The sequence below is a fragment of the Mustela lutreola genome, chromosome 16 (assembly GCF_030435805.1).
Source record: "Mustela lutreola isolate mMusLut2 chromosome 16, mMusLut2.pri, whole genome shotgun sequence".
NCBI classification, from domain to species: Eukaryota; Metazoa; Chordata; class Mammalia; order Carnivora; family Mustelidae; genus Mustela; species Mustela lutreola.
The window spans coordinates 2,210,800-2,230,882 of record NC_081305.1 but is presented as its reverse complement, the minus strand read 5'-3'; the positions used below and the strand labels follow the sequence as shown (position 1 = coordinate 2,230,882).

Here is a 20,083-nt window from a genome sequence, read left to right as displayed (position 1 = left end):
TTTCTGCTTTTTTACTCAAATGTTAGGGGTTTCTTTAAAAATTATTATAGAATAATTCTGAAACAGGACTGCACGGTGGGATCCGCGTGGACGTCAGCTACAGCTTGAAGACGAAGACCCTCTCAGCCCCATTTGTCATTGGTTTTATGATAGTACCTGAATTTCCGTCAATTTGAAAGGAGAGACTGGGGTCTCTGAGTGCCTCCGAGGGGAGCACGGGCTTTCCAACAGTCGAGGTCAGGAGGGAAGTCGGTGACGAGCAGGACTTCTTCCTGAGCGAGTGAGTCAGCCAAGGCGGCCCCGTAGCCGCCCCCACGTGAGGGGCAGGTGCTGGTCAGTGTGCCCCTGGGAGCTGGATGGTGAGGGGCCCCTGCACGGGAAGGGCTCACACAGACTCTGCCGTGGCTGGCTGAGCCCTGAGCTCTCCACAGCCCCGGGTGCTCTGAGACGCCGGCTTCACCACAGACTCGTTACGAGCAAAGCCGAAGGTGGACGGGCACCCAACGTCCAAGCAAGGGCTGGGCAAGAGCTGCCTTCCCCTGAACTTCAGGCTCCAAACACACATCCCTTTGGCCATAGGGCACCCCTCTGCCAAGCCACTGAGCAAAAGTCCTCAGGGTTATTCGAACCCAAAGCAGAGAAAATCACTCTCGCGTCGTCTGCTGTTTCCCGAGCTATTGTGGCATCGGTCCTGTGACCGCCCAGCCTCGTCTCTGCCCCAGAACACCATCCCCTGGGGGCAGTGACCAAGTCCCGCGAGGGCCCAGAGGGGCCTTCTATCCAGTTCCCTGGATGCAGGTCGGGCAGGGGACCCACGCTGGGTCCCTGGGACTAGTTCTTCCCGGAAGTCCACTAGAGTGCATGGGTGGTTTTCCAGAGCACCTGGCTCTGGGGCTTCCTGGCGCCCAGTTGCCTGGTGCCGGCCGGTCCTCTCCTACCAAGTCTGAGTGACTCGTTCTTCCTTTCACGCTCTTGTTGCTCAGTCCCTGCTGGAAAGCTGGCTGGGACTCCTGGTTGCAAAGTTAGAAGCTTCTCTTGGGCCAACCTACCCCAAAAACCCACTGGTTGTTCCCTCAACTAGAAAATCAATGGGGTAGGTCTGGCCTTGGTGACGCGTGGGGCCCGGGATCCCACTGAAACTACCAGGAATCTGTCTCTGTCCCCATCTCCTGACGCTGCTCGTCTGCCCGTTCTCAAGTGAAACAGACCTCGACAGCACCAGGCCTCCCTGCTCCGCACAACACCAGACCCGGGGGAGGGAGCGCCCCTCTCCCACTGGCCCCGGGAAGGGCCTAGGGAAGGCCGTGGTCGGCTCTGGATGGTGCCATGTCGGTCTCTGCATCTCTGATGGTGGATGGGGTGTGCCAGGAAGATTCAGAGTGGCCAGGCTCAGGTCATGGCCCTCCACAGGCCGGGAAGCAGGACCAGGAAGACACACAGAGGACTGCAGAATTCCACGGGTTCTCCAGAGGAAACAGTGCCAGAGAAAAGCTCCCACCAGCAAGGAGATCACCCTGCTACAACCGAAGGGCCCTGTCTGAGACCAGCTGCACTGAGTTCTCTCTGAATGTGGGGACGCCGAGATCAGTCGGGCCCACGGAGAGACGGAGCACTCACAGATCTTCCAGGAAAGCCTGCCCACGGGCGGCGAGTGGCTGGCGCAGAAAAAGGGCGACCTTCCAGCCAAGGTGAGGGATGGCTTCAGCCCCACCGGGGTCGCACCAAGGCCCACCATCCAGGTCTGGAGGGCTTCCAGTGGGTGATGGAGGGAGAGACGGCCCAGAAATAACAGTGCTCCCGACTACAGTCACCCTGAGGCCGCTGGAGGGGAGTAAGAGAACCACACAGAAGCCAGGGAGCCAGGACGCACCCCTACGCTGGGATCCCCGGCAAGGACCGGCTGCTGTGTCCTTCAGACAGGAAGAAGCCCCGCGAGCTGGGAGGCACCACGGGGGAACAAGAGCGTTCTGCAGAGGTGGGAGGCAGGAGGGTCTACAAGACACCATGTCTCTTGGGGTACCCGCTCTGCTCCCACACGAGGCTGGCAGCTGACCTGTGCTGGTGGCTCCCAGGCGTCCCCACCACAGACATTTCGTGCCCCTCTGCACCGTCCCCGCCCCGGGGATGACAAGGCTGGCCCCCATGCCAGGGAGCCGGGATGCTCACCTGGGACCAGCATCGAGGCAGGGCTCTGTCAGGGGTGGAGCAGGAGGTGGGCTCTCTGTGGCCCCCAAAGGCCCCCAGGGACGAGTCCTGCTGCCCCCACAAGGGCCTGCTCGTCAGCCATACTGGTCCCTCTCCGCCCACAGACGGAATGTCCTGGGACCGGTTCCCTGAGCTTGGAAGCTCTGACTCAGGCTCTGCTCCCGAAGGCTGTGAGGGGGAGGACCCGGGCCGTTCTGCTCCCTGAGCATCCCCAGGGCTCACAGCAGGTGCTCCAGACATTTGATCTGAAGAGCAAACGAATTAAAACACCTTGGCCCCACTCTCCAGAAACCAACACTCAGTATTTGTTACCCAACACAGACAGGCCAATGTACACGTTCGAGAATGTTCTAGAGACAGTGGGGGTGTTTGCCTCAGGCTGAGGGCTGTCCGTTGGCAAGGGCAGCGTTCACACAGCCTGGGGAGCGCCCCGGAGCCCTTGTCCGAACACAGGTGCCTGGGCGCCGTCTCTCAGAGAGTCTGACCTAACCAGCCCGAGATGGGGCCCGGCGACCCCCGACGCCCCTCACATGCAAGCCAAGTGAGGCCCCGAGGCAAACTGTAAGCCCATGTGGGCTACCCTTCCCTTTCTCGTCACATCGGCCGAGACTATTTCATTTTAAAAGAAAGAAGCCCATCAGGACAGTTTATGCCGAAAGCAGGGCTGGGGTGGTTGATGACGGAGATGCAGGATGTCTGTGAAGTCAAGGCAGGGCTGACCCAGGAGCCGGGAGGCTGGCCAGGCCCCACTGCTTCTGGGTCTGGGTCTTCTCTACACAGGCCAGCACTGCCTGCTCCCCCATCCCCAGAGCAAAGAAAGGCCTTGCTGGGGCCGCTGGGGTGCACATGTTCCCCGGGCATGACGCCAGTCAGCCTGGGTCCCCTAAGTTCCGACAGTCCTGGCTCAGGTCAGGGGACCTCTGCAACCAGACCAAAGGGACGGACACTCACGGTACAAGCAGGACATCCCAGGCATGGGGTGCGGCAGGTGTTCAAGGGTCACCCTCCCCCTGAAGCTCATAGCGCCCCTGTAAACGGCTCTCCCTCCCCGTCATTCTTCTGAGAGGTCTACACGCCACTCACCACCCCCCCACCCAACACACACGGACAGCCTGTGCTTTTCGAATAAACTCGCTTCCTACACCGCCGTGTGGCCTGTCTCCAGGTGGGAGCATCTGCGAAGTGCTGGGTTTGGGCTGTTAGAAATGTTCTCACGGCACAAGACGACACAGGCAGGCCACACCGGGTCGCGGACGTCCTCCTGCCCTCCCTTAAAACCTCGATACTTTGTTCACCATGCGTGTTTCTGGAGTTTCCAGTCTTTAAATGTTGTTGTTGAGTACCATCCGTCTGGCTGGCCGCTGGTGCTCCTGGCCATCCCGGGTCCCAGGCAAGTGCCCCCTACCCCCGCACGTTCTCGGAAACAGAGGTTTGTGGCCTGGGAGACGCTTGTGTCACCTGCCTGACATGCCCCCCCAGCCCCGCCCAAGAAACCAAGGCCCAGCAGATGGGGCGACTGGCCGCAGATGTAGCCGCGCAGCCGGGGTCCGCCGGGGGCCCCACCCCTGATCCTCAGCGGCCTGACGGACCCCAGAGGAGATAGTGGGGGAACCAGGACCACGGTCACCGCCTCTGCGGGCTTTGTTTAATTTCTGGAGGAGCAAACCACCCCCGCCCAAGGAATCATAAATCCCTCTGGGAAGCAGCCTGCCACTCCTGAGCCCCGGCCAGGGCTGCCCCTGGGGAGTGCGAGGCTGGCGGCAGAAGGGGGGGAATCACAGCGAGGGCCCCTTCTGCCTCCCCCGCCTGCGCCCAGCATGTTTAGGGAGTGACATCACAGGGCAGGGAGCAGAGACCACCCCTGAAAGGAAAAGCAAGTCACAAAAAGGGCCGAGGGGCGGTGGGAGGGGCGTGGCCAGCCCCCTCCCTTGCCTTGGCAGGCACCATCAGCTGGGAACAGAAAGATTCTCCAGTTCTGTGAGGCTGTCGGTTTTCAGCACATCCCTGGGGCAGGTTCCGGGCTGACAAGGAAGCAGATCATCCCCCCGAAGGCCTCCGAGGAAGGTGCTATTGTGTGCCCGTTTTACACACGGGGACACTGAGGCTAGGAGAGGTCATGAGACTTGCCCAAAGCCTGTCTCTCCATAAAAAGTGGGGCCAGGTCCCGAACCCAGGCGTGCTGGAATTCACAGACCCCCCTGTGATATGTTGCAACAGATGGGCAGGACCCCCACATGAGGAAACCCATCCTCTGCCCGAGGGGGCCCCAGTTCTTTGATACAAAAGCCAAAGCATGTTCCCCAATCCCAGCTCCAAGAGCACCCACACCCCAAGCCCCCCTCCCGGACCTCGGTCTTCTCTCTTTCCAGCCCCCCACATCCCACCCACCAGCAGGTCCCCGGACCCCTCCTGCCCCAGACTCGCTCTTTCACAAGATCCTTCGTAGTACCTGGGGGCTGGGCCCATGCCCCAAGCTTGCACCCCTCATGCTGCCCTTTGCGGATGAAATTCAAGATAGAGCCTAGATTCCGCATGAGAATCCTGCAGGATTATGTGTAATTTCGGGAGGGAGCGGGGGCTTCGCTATTTCAGATGAGACTAAGGGGCTGGCTGGAGCCCTTCTCCGAACTGGCTGTCTCCCGGACGCCCGACCTCACCACGTGTGACTGATGGGTCGGCGAGGAGCCCACGCTCCTGCTTAGCCAGGTCTGTGCCTCCAGAGCGCACGCCGTATCCCTTCCCAGAAGTGGGAGACGAGGCTTTCCCACTGCAAAGCCCATTTCCTGCTCAGACCAGGTGGAAAATCTGCTAAACTCAAAAGGTCAAACCTAGTTTAATTTTATACCCTTTCGCTAAGAATGTTCCCTTGAAAAAGAAAAGAAGGGGGAGGAAGCTGGATGTGTCTTTCCAACTTTTCAAAAGTTAATTCATGTGGAAGAAAAAAAAAAAGATTAGGATAAAATTTCAAATATTAAATTCAAATGCAGGATTAATGACTTCTATTTCTAAGCCCAAGAGGTTGTCTGGAATTTCGGGCATTTTTGGAGCAGTCGAGACCAGACATAACCAGATGCGGTTGTGTTTTGGACCAAGTCAGCACAAATTTCGTACCTTGAAAGACTATATCCACGTCCGTCTTAATACAAACAGTCCCTCTTTTCCAAAACTCTCCGTCCAGAATGAATTCAGAGCCATCGGCTTAAACACGAAGACTAAACACTTTCCACTTGCACATGAAAGTAGCTGACGAATGTGACCTTAATTAGCCGCCCCCACCCCTGCACGAGGCACACGTTCTCCCCCGCCACCTCGTCACCCTCCTCAAACACACACGCACACGGGCCAGAGGGACAGGTGACGGTCACTCACCGGAAAGAAGAGAGAAGCGCGTTCCCGCGGTGTCTCCGCGATGTCTCCAAGGTTGGGAAGTGCAGTGCTGACGTGAGTGGTGGGGCATCTCCGGGTCCGCCTAGAAGAGCGGAAGAACTCACGTGAGGGCCCAACCCAAGGTGGTTTGGACGAGTCAGGGCGACGTCCGACCAGGGCGGTTCTTATCCCAGCCTGCGGATGAGCCTTCCAGAACGGTGTCGCATCGTCCAACAGCGCTGGCCCCAACGATGGACAAGGAGCGGAGGGAAGGTACACCACGCCTGAGAGCCACGGGCTACCGGCCAAAGAGTATGTTCTACGGAACATGAAGGCTCCTTGAAAAACGAACACATTCCAGTACATTTGGACAATACCGCATCCTCTGAGACCGGGGTCAGCAAACCACGGCCCAGGTGCCAAATCTGGCTCTCCACTTGTTTCTGTAAATAAAGTTTTATTGGGACAAGGGCCACACCCATGCATTTATATACTGCCTGTGGCTGCATGCCGAGGCCACCACAGCAACACGAGGCCTGTGAAGCCTGAAGTGTTAGCAGTCTTTTGTAGACAAAGCGTGCTGAGCCCTGACCTAAGACCACCTTAGGGATTCACAAATCCCGTCAGCACATTAATGACCACGGAATCATGCAGCTAGAAAATCTGTTCCACTGTTCAACATAATAACCACCACTCTACGTTATGTGATTCAAAAAAGCCTTTTTCCTCCATGAGATACTTATCAATTCCTTTCCTAAGAAGGGCTCCACACACCTTGTGGGAAATGCGTGCCTGTCTGCGTGTGCCACTCCGCCTCTGGTGTTCGGTTACGGCAACCCAAGCTCACACAGCAAGTACGGCTTTTCGGCCAAATGCTCAGGAAGGACGCCTCATGTTTTATCGCTACGTCTTGTGAAAGACTTCCTTGCTCATGTGCAAGCGTCCGGCCTACTGCTGGGTCTGAGTTTAAATCTGCCCCTTCCTCCCTGTGTGAGGTCGGGCAAGCTGCTTGCCCTCTCTGAGCCTGCGCCCCCTCATCTGTGACGTGGAAACCACCCGTCCCTCGCCTGGGAGGGCCATTGTGCTTGTGTTTGCAAGGCTGAGTGAGGCGGCAGGCACCGGCACAGCAGGGACAGGCCACCGCCAGGCAACGGTTCTCACGATTACCAAGTCTCCTCCATCCCAGGGGACCTAAGTGGGCTCGATCCATCATCAACGGGCTGAGAATTTTAAGGGTGGAAAGAGACGCTAGAACATAGGTCCTCGTCGAGGACAAGAAGCTTTCTGGCGACAGACACATGTGCATGTGAGGGGGAACGGATGTGGGGCTCTGGGCCTTAAGAAAACAGGATACTCCTCTTGGTCTGATGTTGAGAGAGGCAGGGGCCCAGGATGCAGATACAGCAGTGACAGGCTCTGGGGCAGGCTCAGTCGCAAGGGCCTGGACACTGAGGCCCTAAGCCCTGGGGCCCTGTGTCCCGCAGCGATGGGTGCCTGACACAGAGCCCACATCACAGTCCGGCGTGCTCAGCAGGGAGCCCCAGGCTCCGTCCATCCGTGCCTCTGCCCTCCCCCTGTCTTGGGGCCTCTACAGTGCACACCACGTGTGGCCGCGGTCAGTGGTCACATCCAATCCCAACGGAGGCAGGGCTGCAGAGGCTGACCCAGTCCTCGAGAAGGGGACCCTACCTGGGTGTACCAGACCCGGTGGGTTCTCGACCTCTGCAATGGATACGGGATGGACCTGCATCTCAGCCCCGGATCACGGAGCGGGCCTGTGAGACACCGGGGGAATTCTCCAGCGGCAGAATGGCAGGAGCTGGGAGAGAGCTTCCAGGCAGGGTCTGCCGTGGGTCCCCACCCCCGCCCACCAATCACACCACCCACACAGCGGCCACCCTCTTCCTGCTCACAACGCCTCAGGCTGACGGACACTGCAGTGGGGGGCTCGGAGTCCGCCTGGGCTGGCACCGTGCACCCACAGACGAAGGGACGGAAGGGCCCTGCGTCGGCCAGCCGCCTCCTGTGAAGCAGGGGCTGGTGAACTGGCATCTCTGAAGCACTTAGCACAGCACCCAATACGGACTGAGTCCTGGACGAGTGTCAGATGTCTTGAGTAGTAGAAAATAAATCCACAAATACCATCTAATGGTCTTACTGGACGATTATTGGACTTTTTTTTTTTGATTGGTTGAATTTCACTTGTTTTTGCCCACATCCAGCAGCTGGGTTCCGGGGTTTCACCATCTCCAGGAAGGCCCCTGGAGCATCTACTCCTTCCTACCTGCGCACCAGCCTCTAGTGATACGATCACAGCGCGTTCTTGTCCATGTAGCTCGAATGCTCCGGACAGAGTATGTTCGTGGGTAGAAGCATGAGCTTGAGGGTGAAATCCCAGCTCTGCACACGCACTGGACTAGAGCCAGCAGCTTCACTGCTCCGAACCTCCTTTCCTCGTTTGCAAAATGGGGGCAACTGGAGAACATGGGGTTGTTGTTAGGGTGTCCAGAGCCGCTCTGTACCCGGCCGTCGTGAAAGCGACGCTGCGGGGCGTGACTTTCTCACCGCTGTTACGTGGAGCTGCTGGAAAGTCTGCTCAGATGACAGAGACAGCGCCTGGCACAGAAGGACCGCTCCACGACGGAGGGCTGGTGTCACACTCACCAGAGTGACAAGTGTCCCCGGACACTGGGCGGACGGGACTTCCAAGTCTGAGCAGTGACGATCCTGACCACTGTATCATCGCACAGACAGCAACGAGGCAGTCTTTCTTCTGGACGGACCGGTAAGGGGCCAGACACCCCGGCCGGGGCCCTCTCCTGCTGCTGGAGGGAGGGAGGCCCATCCCCCACGCAGCTCGGCCAGCTGTGGGCCGGGCAGCCGGCCCATCGGGATGACGTGCTCCCCTGGGACCTGGGAGGCCCCCGCAGGCTCTTGGGGCAAGAGAAACAGGCCTGGGCTTCTGCAGGCCCCACATTCCCACAGGCACGGCTGGCTGGACAGCCAGTGAGCGGGAGGCCGGGGCCTTGGACTCCAGCCAGGCGGAGGCAGGGGAAGTCTGGGACATGCCCGTCTGCTCCCCAGCCTTGGGGTCACAGGAGCTGGGATCCGCCAGCACGCCTCGAGCCATAGGCCCTCAATCTGTCATGATACCCCAGGAAAAAATACAGTGAAATACTGTTTTTTTATCCCACTTATTGCCCTAACAAGGTGCTTAACCTGGAAGCACTGTTGGCACCGAGTGGCAAGCTGAGCCCGCGGAGAGAGGGGGCTGCTGTGCCCCGGCCTCGGCTGGGCCTCCTCAGGGAGAGAGGACGGGCACGGGTGAGGAGGGGCCGAGGGCGCGGCTCACCCTGACAGCTTCACGGCCCCACACCCGCTTCCACAAAGATCACCTCTGCGCTGACGTCAGCGGCCTCTCCTGGGTGGGGCTGCCCGCGGTGGAACCCAGCACCAGAAGTCAGCTGTTTCCAGTTTTCAGGGGTTGTGACCCTTGGGCCAGCCCCTGGTCAGGATTCAAGGGGGCGGGGGACCGTCCCAGAGGCACGGCCCCTTCCCTGCACAGAGCACCGGGCAGATCTCCACCCCTGAAGAATCATGTCTGGACGCAGCTGCCCTTGGATCCTAGATCGAAAAGCAAAGTTTCCCTCAGTGAGTTGTTTCTCATCAGCGTTGATCTCCTGGTGTCTGAAGGGCCTCCTGCTTCCCGGGTCCTTCCAGGCCAGGGTGTAAATACTAAAGGGAACCCAGCAAGGGCGAGAAGGTGCAGGGCCCATGCTCAGAGGGACCCCACACTCGGTCCGATGCTCTGCTGTGGGCGCTTGAAATCCTTCACACTCTTTCCGCAAGGGCCCTGTTTCCTCTCGCACTGGACCTCCAAAATCACGCAGCCAGCGCTGTCCACACCTCACCCGCCTGGTCCTGCCCCACGCTGACTCTTCTCAGGCCCTGACCTCCCGCAGGACCTCCTGTCAGCTGGGATCTCGTGAAACCGTCCAAACAGCCCCGGGATCGGGGAACTACTATGGATCCTCATTCTGCAAACGAGGAAAGAGATGCAGGGACCATGAGCCGCGTTCCTGAGCCCTCACCGCTGGTAAGCAGCAGACTCAGGACCAAACGCAAACTCTGCTTTCTTTTCTCCCGCGAGTGGAGAGGAGGATCCAGAAAAGCCTGAGAAGGGTCTCAGCCCAGGGTTACTGGGAGACGCATAGACATCGGAGTGACTGGGCCATTGTGCCAGAAGAGAAATTCCGAGTGAGGCCCAGTGGTGGGCACCAGGGGCAGGAGCTCAGACAGAGGACGCAGCAACATCCCTGGCTCTGCCGGCATGGGGCACTGGCTTCAGCACATGGGACATGGAGTCCCCCAGCCCGAGGGGTGCGGGCCACACCCCAGCGCTCCAGTCTGCACGACCCCATGACGCTTAGCGTCCCCCCGACTCCAACCCGGCCACCGCAGGACAGCATCGGGAACAGAACGGAGAACACTGAGAAAACGGGTCTCATGCCGACGCAGGTGGGGTCGTACGCCAGGGCTACCGGCACTCCGGAGCGCTGGCCCAGAGAAGCAACGGCCCCGACAGCCTCACAACTCTGCCGTGGAGGAAACCAGCAGACGGCGAACGCCCGGCACCAGCTTCCCGTGAAGACACCACAGTGGCGAGCAACAAAAATCCTGCGGGAAACCGGCTTCTGGGAAACGCCATGTCCCGGCAGGGATGCGGCTGGCGCAGCTCGGTCCGACCTGTCAGGGCCAGGGCCTTGCTCTCGTCCACCGCCAGGCCTGCAACCTAGAACCTGACCGTGTCCAGGGCAAGTCCAGAGACCACTCCCGCCCCCAAGCTAAGAATGAAAGAAACCTTTTCCCGGGAGACTCCCAACTGCCCTGGGGCCCAAGAGACTGACTGAGCTCCCAGAGCGGGAGGGACCCCAGCCAGGCTGCCTCAGGCGGCTGCAGGCAGGGCTGCTGGTAGGATGGGGGGGGGGGAGTAGAGCGGGGCCCCTCGACTGGACATCCCTCGGCATAGACAGGCGCCCCCGAGAGAAGATCGGGGCCGTGCACTGGCGTCCGAGCCCTGGCTCTGAACTGACCGCCCTGTGACCGCAGACCAGTCCTCAAACCTCTCTTCGGCTGCCTGTGGCCCTCGGGGAAACCGGCAAAATCTGTCCCGTGACCTACGAGGCTGGATCAGGGGAGTGTTACTTCCACGACACTAAAGCCGACCAGGCCGAACTCAGTAGGAGCCACCGGGGAGGACACCGCGTGGCTCACGTTCTCTCCAGGAGCACCAGGGCAGATCACGGGCCGAATGGCCAGGAGCATGGCCCCAAACTGTCCCCGACAGCGGGGCTTCCCGGCCCCTGCCCCAGCCCAGTAAAGCTTCCACTGCACCTCACAGACACCAGGATATCCGCGGCCAAAACCAGGAATTTAGAGAACGTGCTTTTCTCACATAAAGGTCTGAGTTCTGGTCTCTGACATCACTGGGGTTCCCCCTCGGACACGGCTGCGTCCGTCCCCACGGGCTGTGGCGATGCATCCATCAAAGGGCAGACCCGAGGGCCGGCCCTTCCCTCCACGGGCTGGAGGGTGCACGGCTCACGGGCCAGGGCGTGTCCCATGCACGGCGCCTTGGCAGGGGAGGTGGGGACACTCAGGCTTCACCCTGGGTGACGGGGGACGCAGCTGGACATCCTGTGACTGCGGACGGGAGGATAAGCGGCCGCTGAGACAGCGGCGCACAGAGGCTCCTATCTCCGCCCTGGACACTGTTCCTATCTTGCCCACCTCTGACCCCAGCTCCGATCCCAGCTCCGATCCCTCCTCCGACCCAGCTCCAGTCCTAGCTCAGCTGTCACTTGGTCTCCACTGTCCTCCCCAGCCTGGGCCTGCCTGTTCTAGAACCTTCCGGGTTGGTCACTATCTGGCTCCGCACGGACTGCCGTGTGACCACAGACCAGTCCTCGAATCTCTCTGGGCTGCCTGTGGCTCTCGGGGAAATCGCTCCAGCGACGGTGACCCCTCGGGGTGGGCACTTTGGCTTGCTCTCCGCCAGGCACGAGCACCTGCTTGGGGCTCTCCACCTACTGGCTGAAGGCCCGAGTAAATGGGCCTTCCTGAGCCCGGCCCGAGCCAGCGGATGGACACCGCTCGGAGCTGTGAGGAGAAAAGCAGGCAGGACCATGGCCTAAGCCTCTTGACCATGTGTCTGGTGCCCCCCGCAGCCCTTGGAGCAGGTCACGCCACATCCCCGTCCTGCACGAGTGGGCACGGGGACAGACACTCCTAGGGGAGCTGCCGTCCGGACTGAGCCAGCACACAGTAGGGGCTCTCCGGGCCATCTAGGACCCGATCCTGTCTTCGTCCCCTGGCCTCTTCTGGGAGTTCATCCCAGCCTAAACCAAAGTCCCCTGCACAGGCCTCCAAGGACCCTCCAACCCAGAGACCCACACTTGCATGAAACCATCTCCAGAGGTCGGCGGTGTGGCCTGCTCCTGACAGAGGCTCCCAGAGACCTGTAGCTGAGTGACACACACCTGTCCCCTGTGGGGCCATAAGCAAGCAAAGAGGCAGTCCTGTGCTCTGTGGGGGAGGACCGAGGGGCAACAACAGGACAGGTGGTTCAAACGGGAGATTCCCTGTTTCAGCCAGGAGGCCGCAAGCCTGAGATCCGGGACGGGCAAGGTTGGCTCCTCCTGAGGTCGCTCTCCGGGGCATGCACCCGACCGTTCCTCCCCAAGCATCTGTGTCCTGATCCCTCCTACAGCCACAGTCAGGGTGGTCGGGCCCACCCCGCGGACGTGACTGAAGCACCCGTTTAGGAGCCTTCTCTCCAAGTACAGTCACATTCCAGGGTCCTGGGGTGGAGGCGGCAACATGCGAACTTGGGGGACACGATTGCACCCAGAACAACCGGCTGAAATGCACGGCACCTGCTCTGAGGTGTCTTCTGGGGCCGGTGAGGACACTCGTCCTGCCCCCCGACACGGCACGAGGAGGCGACGGGCTTCCTCTGGTCAGCGAGCAGCTGATGGTCGCGGAGCGAGCTCTCCTGCTCTGGGCTCCGGCCCTGCCGGCCTTGCGCGGGTTAATCGGAAGGTCTCTGGAGTTGGGGGGGGGGGGGTTTACTGCCCCCAGACCTTTATCATCTCGCCCTGACGCTGAGGGCTCACATTTCCCACTTAATTACTTGTCCCGCAATCAGAAGAGATAGCCGGTTCTGTGCTGAGTTGGCTGCAGCTGTGAACTGTTTATTTACTTTTCCTCGGCCCGGGAATGGCTGTAATTTGAAGGTTCAGATCTCAGCTACCCCGCCTGGTGCAAAGCCTGCTAAACACTTCCACATTGCTGGGGTGGAGCGCCGCTGGAAGCCGCCCCCGCCCCCTTGCCCGGCCGGAGGGCGCTGGGAAAGCAGGTGTTCCTGGTTATCACGGCCGCAGGGCAGCGAGGGGAGGCGCTGCCCGTCCGCCGCCCCCCCACCCCGCTCGGTGGTGCACCCGAGGAGCTGGGCAGAGAAGCCAGGGGCCACGGTGGGGACAAGGACCTCGAGGTGCCAGGACAGGAGCGCCCCAAAAGAACCCCCCCCCGCAAACCAAGCTGTCCCACCACACTGCAAGCCACAGCTCTCCCTAATTCCTGCGCCAAATGGTGTAATTACCACTTAAGTTGTCAAATGGTATCCAGATGGTCTTACCTTTCACACCAACGGTTTAATAAGCTTTTAGGCGTGACCTTTGCAGCCTGTCCTCCACCTGCACAGCCCCCTGGTTTGTGAAATCCGAGCCCACAATTAGATCTGATAATGAGTGCCCGGGCGACCAGCCTTGAACTCTGCAAGCTCTCCTCGAGGGGTGCCCGGCGAGTCACCCCACGCCACGGGCAAATGGCATGTGTCTCACCACAAACGGAAGGGCCCCTGTGCACAGGCCCCGGCGGCCTGCCTGCGGACCTCACTGAGGCCCCGAGAGACCCCAGAGTGCGTGGGGATGGGGAGGCAGGCGACTCCGCGAACTCAGGCCACCGCACCAGGAGCCGTGCTCCAGGAGACCAGAGGCTCCCGTCGGACCCACTCCTCCAGGGCAGCCCACTGGGGAGGAGGGGTCTCTCTGGCCCAGCCTCCCCCATCGGCACCCGTGGGGGCCCACCCCAACGCAGGAACACCCTGCTGCCACAAAGCTGTGTGGTGACCCTCTGTCCGGGTGGATGCTGCGGGCGCGCGCTCAAGCCAGAGAGACTCCTGGGGAAGCTCTCAGCGGAAGGACCCTGCTCTCTACCGCCTGCTGGGAGACGTCAGAGTCCCTTTCCCAGCGCGGGGCAAACTGTGCGGACGGTTATGGAGCTCGTGCACACGCGCCCGCACACGCAGCCCGCACCGCTCCCAGGGCTCCTCACCTACTCACTGACTCGACCCTCCCGCAGCCCCGGGCTACGGCTCTCCCCCACATGCAGATCAGAGAACAGGGGTGCAGAGATGTTAACCAGTTGGCCCAAAGTCACGAAGCTAGCAAGCGGCAGGAACGGGATCCGAACGCAGGCGAGCAGCAGAGTGTGTGGTTATTAACCTAATTGTTTCAGTAATTAAAAAGTAGGTACCCATGGGGGACGGCACATTGTACTGAACACGGTTAAGGATTTGCACGAGGGCTTTGAAAATGCCACATAACCCCCCAAACATCCCGCACGCTGATTCTCGCAGGGCCCTGTGATCTGAAGAAGAGGGGTGCACAGGAAGACAGGAACCAACCAGAAGCTTTCTTCACAACGGGCTGGAACAGAGGGTGATGACGGAGGGACCAGACACTTGAGCTCTTGGCCAGGGACAGAAGTTTCCATGGGAGACTCTTGTCTCTGATCTTTGCCAGGGAGCGGTTAGAGCAGACCACAGACCAGAGAGTCACAGGAGACTGAGACCCCACAGGGAAACTGGCAAGATGTCTTTGCTCCAAGCCCTCATTATATTTGAGTCCTGGGGTGGGGGGGGGCATCACTAACCCTCTCCTGACACTCCCGGGGATCCTGCGTACGCTGCCACTGAAAACCTCCCCCTAAGATTTCATCGCCATTCGTACTCAGGTGTGAATGACTAACATTTAGGAAGGGGAGACGGTGTCAGGTTATCTGTCACCTGAAGGTCGACTTGGCTTTTCAAACAGAGACTGTGAGAAGGTCCTAGATAACCACGACGCACAGAAAAGTCATTTTTACTAACATACTGGGAGGGACACACTGGTTTCTTAAAACACCTCTGCATGTACTGTGGAACGCAAGCCAAGAATGGCGTGGGCTTTTTTTTTTTTTTTTTTTTTTAAGAGATATTTATTTATTTGAGAGAGAAAGAGAGAAAACATGAGCAGGGGGCAGGGCAGAGGGAGGGAGAGTCTTAGGCAGCTGTGGGCTGAACACAGAGCCTGACTCGGGGCTCGATCCCACGACCCTAAGATCACGACCTGAGCCGAAACCAAGAGTCAGACGCTCGACCGAATGAGCCACCCAGGCCCCCCAGTGGCATGGACTTTTGAAGCAACGAGACGCCCCCAAAGACCATGCTTGGCCGGTTCCCCTCTTGGTCTCCACCCCTGGGGAGGCAGCTCACTTCGTAAACAACTCCACGACAGAAAACCTCAAGGAACAAGGCTGTAAACATGCACGTTCTTCATTCCAATGGCGACGCCGTCCTGCACGTGACGGATTTATTTCCGTGTGAGCTGGGAGCTCCCGGTGACAAGGCTAGGACTCGGGAGCCGCCGATACCAGATGCTTCCAGAGAGCCGGCTGTCTCAGAATGCTCCAGCCAGCCAAGCACCCACCGGCAGGGAGCCACCGGCAGACCCACCTTGCGGCCCACAGACCCCTGCCGAAGCCACAGCAGCCGCGGCCCCTAACACGCCGGGCAGCTCTGCCTCCGAGCTTAGCACGGGCCCCTCCTGCTTGAGATGTCTCTCTCCCTTGTCCACCCGGAGGGCTCCAGCTCCTCACCACAGGGCCCCCGTGCCCTCACCCCGTCACCACTCCTGCCCCCATCGTGTCCCACTGCTGCCTTCACTGGCCTCTGCGCCCCGCCCTTGGAGCACCGACTGTCTGGTCCGCCCTTCTGCCCACAGGGGCCGGTGACCGGGACGCCTCCCGCACAGGGCTTTGCTCGGCGCCTCGCGTCCCCTGGTGGCGGGGCCTGGGTCTGTTCTGCGCCCGCTGGGACAGGTGCCGTCCCTGTGGGCATCCATGAGCCACCCTCGTCCCGTTCCCCAAGAAGACTTTGTCTACAGACCGGCCTCTGGCCGCGGGGCCGTGTCTCCCCTAAGCTCAAACGAGACACATAAGAGCTAGCAGGAGTCACCCCCAGAAACACGGACAGGTGGCGTGACCTGCTCCGGGGAAAGCGGGCAGAATGCCAGGCTGCGACGCTGACCCTGGGCCTCGGCAGAGGGGTGCGCGGGGACGGGCAGCGGGGTGGGGCCTGGAAGTTGTGGCTTCACAAGCCCCGTGGTTCGTCCGTGGCCCCCAAACACCCTCCGTGCTCGGACTCCACACAGCCAGGGGGCGGGTTCCGGGATGGCGCCCACTTCGTCAACGGGAGGAGGGTCGGAGATGCCCAGCAACGTGGCCGAGACCACACGGAGGCAGAGCATGACCCTGAACGGGAACCGGCAGGCTCCAGAATCATCTGACGCGCCCAAGGCGAGGGACGGAAGGAGCTTGGGTTGGGGGCAGGGAGGCGGACGGCTTGGTTTCTAAGACCCCGGTCGGTCCCCGAGAACACGGGTGCGCGTGTGCGTGTGTGCACACGTGTGAGTGTGTGCTGGTACGTGCGGGGGGGTGAGAGGGTGAGATACGCACACGTGTGTGAATGTGGGAAGGCGTGCGTGTGAATTGATGTGTGCCTGTGTGCGCGTGCGAATCAGTGTGCGTGGACGGGTGTGTGTGTGTGTTCCCGCCCCAGGAAAGCCTCGGGAAGACAGCATGAGGACCTTGGTCGCGCCGCCATGTTTCACGCTTTACTGCAGCCCTGCTTCGGGAAAACGTTAAGGCAACAAACGTGAAAGCAGCTCCCAGCTACCGGCTTCCTGCTCCGGGTGCACAGAAACCCTGAGTCACAGGGTATCTGGGGAGTCCCTGAGCCAGGGAAGAAAGTTCACAGACGGTAAGGACCCCAGAGCTCTGAGGATCCCACCGGGCCTCCCTCCACACCGGCCCTCAGGAAGGACGGTGGGAGCCGACACATGGGGAGCGGGCCTGCCGCCACTCCTGCCCCAGAACCCGCTGATCCTGTCGGGGGGGGGCTGGCTGCCCGTCACACCTCCTCTCTGCCCACGGTCACCCCACAGGCCCAAAGTCAAGCCAGCGGGCACCCTGGTGCGGGGAGCCGCCCCCCCCGGGCCCCTGCTTGTTCACCTGCAGAACGCGGCCCACCAACACCACCTCCACCGCCAGATGACCCTCCTACAGCTCACATCAGCCACGGGGCACCCAGCACCGGGACCCTCCAAGGAGGGGAAGTGGGAGCTCGGACGCCCACGCTGTGCAGCAGGGACCTGCGACTGCGGGGTCCCGGGCCTGGTGTGCCCTCTCTGCAGCCCAGCCTGGTGCTACCTCACTGGACGTTTCCGGAAGGGAGCTGACCGGTCCCATCTGGCAGGAGCACCTCTGAGGGGTCTCGCTGTCCTGCAGCTTCTTGTGGGAGACACAGGCCTTTGTCCCACGCCTCTTCCTGAGAAGAGACGGTCCCTCTCCGGCCCCAGTGTCCTCGGCTCTGAGAATCGCAGGACCCCGCAGTGCTTCCCAATTCAGCGTCCCTGGACCCCAGGGGACAGAAGAGAGGTGGAGTGCCTGGTATTACTGTCACATCCGGGAGTTTTTAGTGCACGTAGCACGGTCCTAAAATGGGGCCTCAGAGGAGCTCAGGACAGTCGAGGTCTCTGCTCCTGACTCCCAGCGTTGGAGCTCGGTGCAGGCCGCCGGCTGCCCACGAGGACCAGAAACTGCCAAGGTCACATCCTTGAAGGTCATTATGAACAATGAGACTTAAGACGTAATTAAGAATTCATCTTTCCTCCTAACAACCCCAGTCAGTAGAGGGGGAGACTGAGGGTCCTAGGAGCTCCGAGACAAGGAGAGACCAGGAGGCAGCGGTGAATTCAGACTCAGCCTGACCCCAGAGCCGACACGCTGCCGGCCGGCACCTCCCAACGGGCCTGCTCGGCAGAATGACCTGGGGCCTGGAGGGAGCGACGGACGCCTCGTGGGCCACCCCAGACCCAGCCAGGCTGACTCTGAGCCCCGGGCCTGAGAATCTGCATTCTGAAACAGCCGTGCCTGGAGATAGGCCTCACACCCACGGCCCGCACCGCAGCACAGAACTGGGCTGATGACCTGTGTCCCCCCACTCCCGGCTCAACAACAGCGCCTCTCACAAGCGCCCCTGATGGGGAAGGGGGCACGGAAACCAGCCCAGGCCCGGCAGGCAGGCCTGTCCTGCCCCCGCCCGCCTACACAGCGCCCCCGAGGGCCATGCGGGGCACTGCGTCCCCCGCGGCCCCTCCCTGGCAGGGAACCCACGGGGCCTCTACACAAAGAATGGGCGGAAACGCAGAGGGCAGGAATTCACCCCTGCATTTCACACCGCTGTCCGCTGGGACAGGCCTGCTGAGGATCCGAGGGCCAGCAGCAGCTGAAAAGGCCAGGGACACGGGGAGCCCGGCCCCACGGTGCGAGGGACCGGCCAACAAAACACACCTCCCCCCAAGCTGGCCAGAGGGCAGCCGAGCAATCGCCCGCAGAAATCTGCAAGCTCATCACGGAGCTTGGAAACCTTGGTGGGGACACAACACAGGACACATCCTGCTCGGCAGAGATAAGAGAATTCCCAGGTTCTCCCCTCTCCCGGGGGACAGAGAGCTGGGGGGAGCTTAGGGGAACAGGAGAGAGGTGCCCCGAAACGCCTCGCTGCAGGGAAGCTGCCCCGTGCCCTTCACCCTCCCTTCCGAGCTCGGGGACAGGCCTGGGGGGCGGGGTCACAGGTCGGGTCGGGGTGCTGGGACCCCGTCACAGATGTCACTCGTCCCCAACATCGGGCCTCAGGCTGGCTTTCCAACACCACCCCTTCCCCATGGGGCTCTGGCGACCTGGACCAGGGGCTTTGCTGCTCTGTGCCTCTGTTTCCCTACCTGCTAGCTGGGGCTGTGGGGCAGAGTAACCACGGGTGCGCGTGGAGGGTCCCCGCGGCCGCAGCCCTCGCCGCTCTGTCCTGTCAGCCCTCCCAGCCAGGCCCGGGCGTGCATGCCTCACAGACCCCTTCCGTGGTTTCCATCAGGAGACGGACACAAGACGGACAAGACGTGGCACGGAGCAGGGGGTTGAGCCGGAGCCCAAGGCCACCCTCAGTGACATCGCGTGTGGCTCGTTGGGAGAGCGCGAGTGAAGAGCCCGACCCCAGCAGACTCGAGCTCCGCCCTTGCTCTGTGGGGCCCCACCGGTGCCGGCTTTATCCCGACCCTGGGGTCTGGGCTGCTCCCGTGTGTCAGAAAGGACGACACGCCGAGGAGTAGAAGCAAGCGGTCAGGGCCGCGCGGACCCTTCCACGCCCCTTCCGTGCGGGGTCCTCCCTGTGGCCCTCACAAGCCGACTCATGGAGATTCCGACAGGTTAGGTCACCTGCCCAGGGTCACCTGGCAGCAATCGGGGGCCTAGCACATGCACAGAGCAGACATCCAACACTCGGGAGCTGTGTTGTGCCCGGAGGACGGGCTCTCACCCTGTCCCTCTCTGTGGCCCCCACAAGACGCCGGCGTGGCAACCAGCCAGCGAGGGGTCAGAAGTGCACGGCGGATGGGCCCGTCTTCTTCCCCGCGTGGTTTTGAGCGGGTGGCATCCAGATCCATCCAGGGGAAACTGCGGGCCGTTCGTGCCCGCGGGTATCAGGATGGGGGCACCCGGCGGGTCCTCAGCCCCTCCTGACTCGACCAGGGACTCACGCTGCCCGTGAGATCAGCTTCCCTACCTCTAGGTTAGCTGAAGGAATTCGGGCAGAGCCAGTGTGTTTTGGGGAAAAATTCAGAACGAATTGTCCCAGCACCCATGTGGGAACACAGAACCATGCGCCAGATCTCCAGGTAGAATTTCTCTAAGCAGATTCCATGTGCGCATGAGTCCTTGGGGCAGGACCCAGTGGCCTGCAGAATGGAAGCCCCAGGTGGGGCAGCCACACCCCTTCCTCCGCCGTGATGATGTCAAAACAGCACCTGCCCCTGCAGACCTGGCCTCTGTCACTCTCGCTCGGCGTCCCAGGCCCGCCGGCGGCAGTCACGCTGCCCCAAGCACCCACCTGGAACGGGACAGGCTGGGCGCTGTGCACACGTTCTCTCTCCTTCTCAAGTCAAGAAGGTGCTGGGAACCAGGACAGCCCACTCTGAAGCCCGGAACCTGCCCCCATGGCTCCAGATGCAGAGCCCCAGGTTCCCTTCCAGAACTCCCGCGCCGACCACGGACAGCCCTGCAGACGTGCTCTGGAAGCCGC

At 61.1% G+C, this 20,083-nt stretch overlaps 1 long non-coding RNA gene across 1 annotated transcript in view; it reads right to left on the bottom strand.

Moving 5' to 3' along the window:
• The window catches only part of LOC131817886 (uncharacterized), a 55,152-nt gene that overhangs the window by 30,239 nt on the left and 4,830 nt on the right, over positions 1 to 20,083 (bottom strand). The window contains exon 2 of the long non-coding RNA XR_009348625.1: positions 5,575 to 5,674. This is a non-coding gene — a long non-coding RNA (uncharacterized LOC131817886). The remainder of the gene's footprint in view (positions 1 to 5,574; positions 5,675 to 20,083) is intronic.